Source organism: Gallus gallus, chromosome 4 (genome assembly GCF_016699485.2).
Source record: "Gallus gallus isolate bGalGal1 chromosome 4, bGalGal1.mat.broiler.GRCg7b, whole genome shotgun sequence".
Classification (NCBI taxonomy): Eukaryota; Metazoa; Chordata; class Aves; order Galliformes; family Phasianidae; genus Gallus; species Gallus gallus.
Genome location: NC_052535.1, coordinates 77,202,439 through 77,213,217, shown reverse-complemented (window position 1 = coordinate 77,213,217; position 10,779 = coordinate 77,202,439). Strand labels below are relative to the sequence as shown.

Sequence of the window (10,779 nt, the reverse complement as noted above, 5' to 3'; positions counted from 1 at the left end):
TACTCAGAAGAAAAAAAAAAAAAAAAATATTCAAGATAATATCACAGAGATAACTGCTGTGCCCTAACTACTAAGGATGTACAAGAGTTTGGATTCTCTCAGTGCTTCTCAGTGTCACAAAAGAAGCTTACGGTTGTTCAAAAGGTGCTTCTCAAAACAACTTTTTGATCAGTGTTAATAAACTACAATGAACTTTGTTTTATCAGTTACACATGTCCAGCGTTTTATAAATATCAAATAAGTTTCAACAGAAGACTGAGAGGTAAATAAGAAGAGACTGATAATTTCCTAAATGAGAAATAAAAATTGAGGAGCCTATAGTACCAATTTTACCATCTAAGCACCATGCCTAACAAGCCATGTGTTAATTTAAAATGCTATTTCAATGAAGATTGTTAGGTGAAAGAAGTAAGATGAGAGGTCTGCCTTGACTGCCTCAGAAATGTCAGGACATGGGGCCAAATATGATCCCTGTTTTACAGCTGTCCTGTCTAAGGTGAAAGAGAAATTCATGCACTTGCCCTGGTTTTGAATGACTGATGGTCAGCCCAATATCTATCTAAAAATCCAAAATCCCTGGCAAATGGAAGCTAGAGATGCTGAGGTCAGCCAACTCTGTATAGCAAAATCATCCTGCACTGTAAAACATCAGGAAAATGTCTGATATATCTAATATGGTCTGTTCAGTACATTCAGTACATCCAGTAAATCCATTGTATCCAGGCTTTGTATTAACTGTACATTCACTGCAAATGTATACATGCACTCGTTCAGACTAATATCTGGCAACCTAAACTGAGCAAGAACTCCTAAGGACCTAACTTCATATTATATAAATAAGGCCTTATCTTATGTACTGTCTTGGAAGTCTAATCTTTCTTTTTCTTGGAACGAAAAATTTCGCATAATAAACAGTTACTGAAACACCATTAATGTAATGAAAGATGGCTCCTCCACAGCATGGCCACGAGTGAGCAGCTGTAATCACATTATGAGCTCTCTTACACTTTTGACCACTGTAATGTCATGCAGCATTGAGTCTGACAGTTAATTATATCCTATATGAAATGTACACCTTGCTTGTTTTAAGTTTTCAGCTTCATGAATGATTATTCTCTTAATTTTTTTCAACTCACTTATAATTCTTCTGACCTCTAGCACCTCTGCATTGCTGTATCTTTCCTAAATAGAAAAGCCCTACTCAGTTAATTTCAATGGTAGCCATTTCATATCTCTGTTGTCTTTTTCTTTCCCTTTTCTATTCAAAATGTATGTACTTAAATAGAAAGGAATACTTATTTTTATTGTCACTTTCTACAATCAAAGGTCTTAAAGTGCACACATATGTTGTACTGAATTTGCTAAAAGCATACCTTACATGCACAAGATGTAATATGTAATTGTACATGTAGTGCAGAAAAGTAATTGTCCATACAAGGAGTTTTTAAACAAGTCACACTTTCTGTACATCACAGTGGAATGAAGTAACATATCTGACTGTTCAGGAAGTTCAAAAGTAAGAGACTTCCAAGGTTGAGATTCTTTAAAAGGAAAACTTGCAGATGAACTTTTTACATGCATAATGGATTTTTGAAGATTTTAATTAAAATATCCCAACACGGCAAACAAAAAGCAAAGAATCCACATCATTCATGAAAGTTTAAATTCTAAGTGAGCAAGAAATTCTGAATTCCCAAGTAGTTTAGAGACTGCATGAAAAAAATGTGTCCTATCTGAAAGATCATTCCTAAAAATGATACCTCAGCTAACTGTATCTGATCTTTCATGAAGATGTACTTATATCTATTTTCAAAGATTTTTCCTTCTGCTCATTCTGTTGTGCTAAGGGAGACACCAAGGTGCTATGTTGAGTCCAACATAGATTGCTGTGTGTACAAAAAAAAAAAGCCATTACAATTTTAAATATGCACTTTTTTACTGGTGACTGAGCCAAAACAAACTCTTGCTGGTTTTCAGGTTTCTACATGAGCTTCCAAGACCAGTAATTAAAAAAGCATCTTTAAACGCATTCACTGGGTAGACTTAAGAGAATACAACTGTGGGCACCATAATCTCATTCTTGCAAAGTACACGTTACAGCTTAATTTTAAACCTGGAGATTTATGGCAGGATTTTGAAAACTGCCAAAGCGTTTTAGGAGCAAAATTTCCAGTGACTTTCAATGAGTCTGTAATCCAAAATCACTCAGACACTTTTGAATAACTCACACGTAGGCCCTCAAACTTGTATTGTAAAAACTTCAGGTCCCTTTCAGCCGCAGGAAATTCTTCAACTGCTCTACTAAAAATAGCTTTGAATTTGTGCTGAAGGAGTTTTGCTACTATAGACCCTTCTAAAACATACTTAAACATAGCATATATTCACAAGAGAGAGAACCAAGAGAACAGCTATTAATGTGTTTCAGTAGTTATACATTAACTATTAATGAACATTATACTAATTTTTCTCCTTGTATGAATATATATATATATTACATATTTATATTTCATGAAATCTGCATTGTTTCCATCGTATCAACATATTCTTCTTGGGGATTTATTACCATTGGGAATATAAGCATAGCTCTAACATTGTACATCTGTCTCTGTAAAAAAGCACAGGCAAAATGCCAAAGACTGCTTTTTGAGCAAACAGTTCTTCTCAAAATGTTTCTGGAGATCTATTGCAACAATGAACCCCAAAAACAGTCAATTCCCTCAATGCGCCAAGGCATGACACAACTGCTGACACACTTCAGACCACCTGGGAACCTTCATGCCCTACTGAGGACTCGTGGGAATAAATGGTGCCAATAGAGAATTTGCCTTGGTGATACTGACTTCGTAATTCTGGATGATTATAAAGAGCATAAACATTATCAACATCTTTGCAGCAAGTAAAACAGGAAATCCAATGACCTATGTAATTGAATTTAAAATATTAATGTGTGGAACTTGTAAAGAAGGCAAGGGTTTCCACAACATGCTGGCTATCTTGTATGGGTCTTCAAGGTACAAGTCACATGAGAAAAATTATACTTGATGCTTGCAAACTGAACCAAGCTCAAGATGATGCAGAAGAGCAGTCATCATGTGGCTTACAACCTCTGGGCTTCAACAAGATGACGCCACTACACCAGCACTATCCCTTGAAAACTTCCATACCCTGTCAGCAGTAAGATCTGCTGCATGTTTCATTTTAGTATCATGAATCTGTTAGCTGCAGACATCTGACAATCAGCTCAAAGCAGCATTTCAATGATATATTGAAGTGATGATTAGTTGTCTTTCTTTTTTTTTCTAATCTTTCGAATCATTCTTCCACAAACTATTGTGAGCAACTTCCTCTCCAATCATGCTTTCAGTACACAACTACAATGACATTTGTCCACCACCAATAAATCATCATACAGCCATAGAATCATCAAGGTTGGAAAAGACCTACAAGATCATCCAGACCAACTTTCCACCTATCACCAATATTTCCCACTAAACCACGTCCCTCAACACAACATCTAAACATTCCTTGAACACCTCCAGGGTTGGTGACTCCACCACCTCCCTGGGCAGCCCATTCCAGCACCCGGCCACTCTTTCGAAAAAGTAGTATTTCCTAACATCCAGCCTGAATCTCCCCTGGTGCAGCTTGAGGCAAATATATCACTTATATAATTTTTTGTTTGTTTGTTTGTTTATATTTTTATAATTATATAACTTGGCGCCAAATAATCTTCTCTGTGGTAACTGAGGACATCAAGGATGAAGAAAATAGAGCAAAATGCAATAACTAGACAGATAAATATGGAACAAATACATCTTACCCATAGAGTTTTCCAACATGAAGCAAAGACATTGACTTACGTCTTGTTCCTCCCCTCTGCAGGAAAATAGCTGAACTGCATGAGACACATAATGTCACAGCTGACGGCATGTACTGCTGAAAAGGTTGCTGGAACTGGAATTAAAAGCACAAGAAACAAAATTTCTATTCAATATGATTAAAGTGCTATAGCCTCATTTGTTGGTGGAAATGCAATGTAGAAGCTGGAAAGGGAATCCATGTTTTGGATGGGAAGTCCTAGAGTACTTTAAAACTAGAAATCTCTAGTCACTGAAACTAGACAAAATGTCCCACAGACAGCAATGGTCTGTAAAATAAACAGTACATGAACTGATTCATATCAGTAAATGGCAATTTTGACTTGTCTGTCACCTATCTATATCTGAAATGTGTGGTAGATAAATGGTTTTCTATGCATTCAAACATACAAGGTGTTCTGCAAAGATATTAAATGCTAGAAGATTCATTTTAGAAGTATGAATCGTTATTTTCACTGGAGAACCTGAACTAGCTCCAAGCTTCCCTGTGCAGTGCTTGAAATGAAACTTGAATGGATGTGACCCATGTACTCTTAGTGAATATTTTCAATTTCAGGTTGCAGGTCTACAAGTTGCTTTAAATAAGTCTGCAGTTCAAGCATGTCTGTGGTTCTGAGCAAGTCAGTGGGCAACACGGTTACCCTGAATTAAAGGTACCTTAGTAATCAGGCTGCTGAGTGTGCTGAAGACATGAATAATAACAATAATAATAATAATAATGTTGTGCATTTCAGCATAACAATCAGCTTGAGCACCAGCATGAGCCCCCATCTCTATAGGAACATAAGCAGAAAGAGTAGTCAAGAAATGAGCTCCAGACATTTGGATCAGCAGTGAACGGTGATGTTTCAGTTGCTCTCACAGGGACCTTCAGTTTGATTATTACTTTCATTTGTCTGTGATGTTAAAGCAGATTTATTTCACTAAACAAGTGAGGCATGTGATATTGCTGCCACTTGGCTCTTCCTAGCAGAGCAGTACTGAACACTCCAGCTATACACATTTAGCAGGACAGTTCCCTTCTCCTAACGTGCCAGTCCCTGGTAGTTTTATTAAACTAGGCTTTTGAGCAGAAGAGAGAGAACTTATCGATCCCACTCACAAAACTCAGTGTTATCCTCAGCATTTGCTAGACAGTGGCAAATCTGCACAGGGTCTCAGCCTGGAGCATTAACCCTGCAGGAAATCAGGCTTCATCACTCCTGCCACTGACAGAACCATTTGCACTCCAGCTCTTTCATTCACACATTGCAATAAACAGTTTTGCCATGACTCTATCTTTCACAGGACCTTGTTGAAACACAGATGCACATACACACATACAGTATGTATGTGGAATCCAGATCCCTTCCTCAATAAATCAATAGGTATATAGACTGACAGATTAAATAAATAAATTAATAATCAGCAATACAGGACACAAGCTGAAGACCTGCATCTTGAGATGGCCTGCATTGAAAAGTGGCTTCTTGTGAGCTCTTCCCCACACAAACTGCTGAGGTTTTAAATCCCACTGTCGGATACATTTTACTGTACCCATGTTTATTTGTGTAGTAGGAAGCGGTGTCAGCTTCACAGAATGCTTGGAGCTGTAAAACTCTTAAGAAGCACATTCCTACCTGCACCTCTGCTCTGCAGCCAGCATCCCTGGAGGCCTTTCTATTGTTGCAGCGTTAGTGTCATCACTCCATTAAGAGCCTGGCTGGGGCTGTGTGCCCAATTCAGAAGGCGCACCTGTACAAGCAGAAGAATGATAATTCCTGGCTGTGCTTTGGTGTGAAGTGCTTTTTTGTAAAACAAAACAAACTATTCATGCCATGATGAAAAATAACTTCTGCTGTACCTGTCAAAGGATCAGCGAGTCTTTTCTAGTGAATGAATAAGCACTGGCAGCTCTTTTTTAAGCTACTGAAAAATGAAAACTGTTTGTGCAAGTAAATATATGTAACATGGGGCTACAGTTTGCTGTCCTCATGCCAGCTGAGCAGCATTTTACAGGAGATATAAGCCATGGTGCTTCTATGGGATATTCACAGAGGACGTGGCGAGAACAGTGTGAAATTTTGTGTGCACAGAGGGCTGAGCAGGATTTTGCACCCTTTCCATCTCCATGGAGGTGAGTTCCCCACAGCTGCTCAGCACCCGTAATTTTTGCACCAGCCCTTCAGTATCCCAAGCAACATGGCTTAACTCACGCATAGATGACCTATTGCTGGTGTCCTTTGTCTTTTCAGGGCAAAGAGCAGCCTGATTGTGACTACCCCAATTACTGCTCAGTCCCCTGTGTTTCCAGAGCTAGGGAACTGCATGGTCCCTTATTGCTGCTGAACAGGAAGGTGATGCTGCAGGACTCACCAGGGCATGGTTATCAGCAGGGCTGGTAACATTTCTATTCCCAGTTCTCAGGCAAATGTACAAGGCCATTAATGCTGCTTCCAGCTAGGAGAAGAAACGTTCTGAATGTTCTGTATGTTCTGTGCATCTGTGCTGGATGGATATGGTATATTCCTTATGCTCCATCTAGCCAAAAAAAATAGCCAGGAAAAAAAGCCTTTACATGCACATAAGTTAGATGAGCCTTTGTTCTGGGAAGTACGGTGTTCTGAGTGGAGATGACCAGCTTAAAGATGATAGGAGTCAAATTCATGAAAGAACGTGCATCCCTTTTAAGCTCTTTTAGCTATGTAGTTACCCATATTTTCAATGAGGTTCTGCACACCGGATAACAATGTAGAGCCTTGAGTTAACATTGAGCAGACATGAAATTCTTGGCTTCCTTTTTGCTGCTACTCCTTACTGGGATATCTAGTTTTTTATTTCTTTGTTGTGATATATTTCTTCTGAGCACAAGGTATGGTAATCCTGTAGTCATTAGGATGGCTTGTCTGATGCTGCATTTTGGATGCAGAACTGTACAGTCTGCCCATTTCCATACAGTAGGAAACGAAAATAAAATGTCAGAACTGTAACCTATGATTGAAGATCTTACAGCAGCTTCTCAAACTGGGCAAATATTTGCCTCGATTATTGTATTTACAATTCCAAAAATATTTCTTCTGTTGAAAGTCTGTGTACAAGACACTACTCCAAACCATTTTTAAGGGAGTTCTGACATAAATGAAACTTTATGCTGGCATGGCAAGTGAAGTACTTGATTAATAAAGAGTTTCACTGTTTTCAAACACATATTCCATGCAGGCTCATTTGAAGAAAACCACAAGTGGAGAATGCTTTACTGCTTCCAGTCACAAGGGGGTTGTGTATTTCAATCCTGCTTACACAGTTAGCTTACTTTGGAGCTCTGGTAGGAAAGAAACATGACCAGGAGAAATAATGCTACATTCAGTGACCCTGCCTTTAGAATCAATTGGCCTGATGGGAGAACTTTTTTCTCTCTCTGCTGCTACTGTTTTCTTATTTTTTAACCTTTTAATACGTAATATTTCTTGAAACACCATCTTTAGAGGTATGTCTTCTGTCCAAAGACTTTACAATTTGATTGATATAGTCTTCAGACAGCATAGATGGGAAGCTTTAGTTTTACATTGACAGCTGACATAGAAAGTAGTATACTTGTTCATAGTCCTTCCTTAGAAATGTTTTGGTCTGCATTCTAATTTTTTATTTTAATATTGGGTTTTAAGAATATAGCTAAGACTCTTTCATGTTAAAAAGGAGTTGAACTTCTACCAACCACAATGATAAGTGAAAGAAGGGGACAATTAAGTCTAATGAAGTCTGCAGAGAATTCCAAAACAAAGTCTTGAATATCTAGAAGAAAAATTATAGCAAGTTCTAATAGGCTGTGGAATAGCTACCCGCTGGGCTTGGATTTTTAGTTGTAGCTCTATCTCATGAGAATTTTAAAATTGGATTGAACAAAGCACTCAAAAACATTCTGTGGTTAGAATGAAATGCAAAGATCATTATTTATTTTCTCTATCCCATAAACCCTTATTGGCAGGCAGAGAAGGAATAAAAATGTTGCAGCCATGGGTGCTGCTTACTGCTCATCTGGCCTGTTGGTGAGATGGATTAGCCAGCGATGACTGCTGACCATTCGTGCAGCTGCCACTACCTATATGGCACATTCAAAACAACAGTTTGGGATGAGTGATTTAATAAACAGCTTCTAACTTTATACACACACAGTAGCACTCATTACAATTTATCTAAACACATGGATATGAGCAGTTTGTTATGGCAAGGTGAGCACCTAGCTGTCTGCCCAAGTTTCATGTACAAACCAGTCTGCCCTTACAAATGCTCTTGGTTTTCTTTCAGCCTCCCAGCCACACGCTGACTCTCTGGGCACCTCTCTTCTTCTTTTATGTACATGAAAATTGGACAGATGAATTCAGTCATGTCTTACCTGCTCTTGCACAGATTTAGTTCAGTCCTTCTTTCAGCAAGAGCTAAAAAGTCAAAATTCAAAAGTTGCTCCTTTTAAATTACTCAATAGTTATGTCTAAATTACAGAATGTATACTGATGCAAAATGTTTACATGCAATGTCTACATTTCTCTTCCTATTTAACACCTTTCTCAGTGTTCCTAAGTAACTGTTGTGTTGGATTGTTTCTTTAGAAATGAGTTATAATTCATTCTTTTCATACTCAGATACTGTTCTGAAAGAAAGGGGGAAAAAAAAATCACCATGACTTTTAATGATGATTCTTAGCCCTGCATTTTCCCCCTTTCTAGAACTGTTATCTTCTAAAATGAAAATGGCTGACTGAGTAGGCAGAAGTTTTGCTATATCTCTTTTAAGAGATTAACCTACTAGAGTGTTAATTGAATGGTTGCTGGTATCAGTTACTGGATGCCTAGTTAAGCTCTATGACTCTGTTGGGTTGACCTCAGCTGTCTGCCAGGGGCACACTATGCCACTCACTCACTGTCCATGCTCAACAGGACAGTGGAGGAAATAAAACTGCACCTCTGATTTAGTTCTCTATCGATTGCAGAGTGGATATCTGCTCCATAATGGTCCTCCATGGGCTGCAGAAAAAATAGGCTTTTTCACTATGTTTTTCTCCACTGGCTGCAGTAGAATCTGCTCTAGTGCCTGGAGCACTTCCTTCTTTACTTACCTTTGGGTTGTGAAGGTTGTTTCTTTCACATTTTCTCACTCCTGCAGCCCCCAGGCTACCAAATCCTTGTTATGTATACCCAATGCAGTGACAGTAACACAGTTTTGTCTTGAAATGTTCATTCTGTCCTAAGCAGTGGAGCACACTGCCTCATGAGCTAGTACAGTCCTTGACTTTGAAGAGTTCATCTGATATTGCCCTGAGCAGTTTCACTGAGCATGAACTGACCTAGCTTTGAGCAGGAGGTTAGCCTGGAGACCTTGTGAGTAAAGGCTTTGCACAATCCTTTCCCACCTGAATTATCCTTTGACTCCGTGACTCTGATTCAGCCCTGTCAATTTAACTCCCAGAGTTACCCGCCAAGTTAAACTGAGCACATCAGATAGACAAAGCATAAAAATACAATAAACATAGAACCACATAATGCTTTTTTTACTGACACATTTTTCAGACTACTGTCATTCTTGAAGTGTGGACTTTGGACAATTTGAAGAGTTCAATAATAATATGCATGAAGTCATATGTATTCTTATTTAAGGGACAGTTCCTTCTTGGAAGTTTTCCCACAAAAATAGTTTTTCATTCCAGCACTTTACATCATTGAAATTCCCTATTTCTAAGAAATAATATTCCTGAAAGAACAGGAAAATTCTTATCTTCTGGGGGGTTGTTGGTTTTTTTGCTTATTTGTTGGGGTTTGTTTGTTTGTTTGTTGTTTTGGGGGGTGTGTTTGGTGTTTTTTTGGGGGGGGGGATGGGAGGGGTTGGTGTAATTGAAATACTTCTCAACCACACTACCCTCTGGATACTGGGAAAATTAGTCAAAGTAAATGTTCTCCAAAAGATTAGGACTCTTAGGATCATTATCCGTTTTTATGATTTTGCATGCTCTAGGATAGACTGTTATGTGCCCACTTTGGTTTGCATGAGCATATTAAAACCAGATGTGAGTTGCTGAGTCAGCTTTGATACAGTAGCAAAGTTTTGCTTTCCAGGAAACAAATGATCACAATCCATAATTATATTTTCTCAGACATAAGATAAGTAGTTGAAACCAGAAAATGAAAACTGTGGACTTGAGTAATTTCTGCTAGACATAGTGAGATCAGCCTCCTCCTGCTGCCTGGTAAATAAACAGAGCTCTCAGCTCAAAAACTGGCTTTTGTAAAAACTAAAATATCAGCAGAAGTTGTATAGCAGATACAAACTATATAATCTAGACCAGTCAGCCTCACCTCTGTCCCTGGAAAGGTGAAAGAACAACTTTTTCTGGATACCATCTCCAAGCAATTGGAAGAGAAGAAGATTATCAGGAGTACTCAACGTGGATTCACAGAGGAAATCGTGCTAGACCAACCTGATAGCCTTCTATGATGTCATCACTGGCTGGGTAGATGGGAGAGAGCAGTGGATGTTGTGTACCTTGACGTCAGCAAGGCATTTGACACCATCTCCCACAACATTCTTGTTATGAAACTTAGAAAACATGGGATAGATAAGTGGACAATGAGGCAGATTGAGAACTGGCTGACTAGAAGAGTTCAGAGGATGATCATCAATAGTGCAGAGTCTGGTTGGAGGCCTGTAACTAGTGGTATTCCCCAGGGGTCAATACTGGGTTCAGTCTTGTTCAACATCTTCATCAGTGATTTGAATGAAGGGATAAAGTCCATCCTCAGCAAGTTTGCTGATTATACAAAGCTGGGAGGATTGGCTGACATACCTGAAGGCTGTCACTATTCAACAAGACCAGGATGGCCAGAGAGTTGGGCAGGGAGGAGTCCGATGAGATTTATCAAGAGCAAGTGTA

General features: G+C 38.7%; 1 long non-coding RNA gene across 1 annotated transcript; it reads right to left on the bottom strand.

Annotated features, from left to right (window-relative positions):
- Positions 1 to 3,611: 3,611 nt before the first annotated feature.
- LOC121110716 lies at positions 3,612 to 10,427 on the bottom strand. The gene is made up of 3 exons (XR_005859311.1): positions 10,205 to 10,427; positions 5,498 to 5,612; positions 3,612 to 3,954 (listed from the first exon to the last, which is right to left on the bottom strand). It is a non-coding gene; the product is annotated as an uncharacterized LOC121110716 (long non-coding RNA).
- Positions 10,428 to 10,779: the final 352 nt, after the last annotated feature.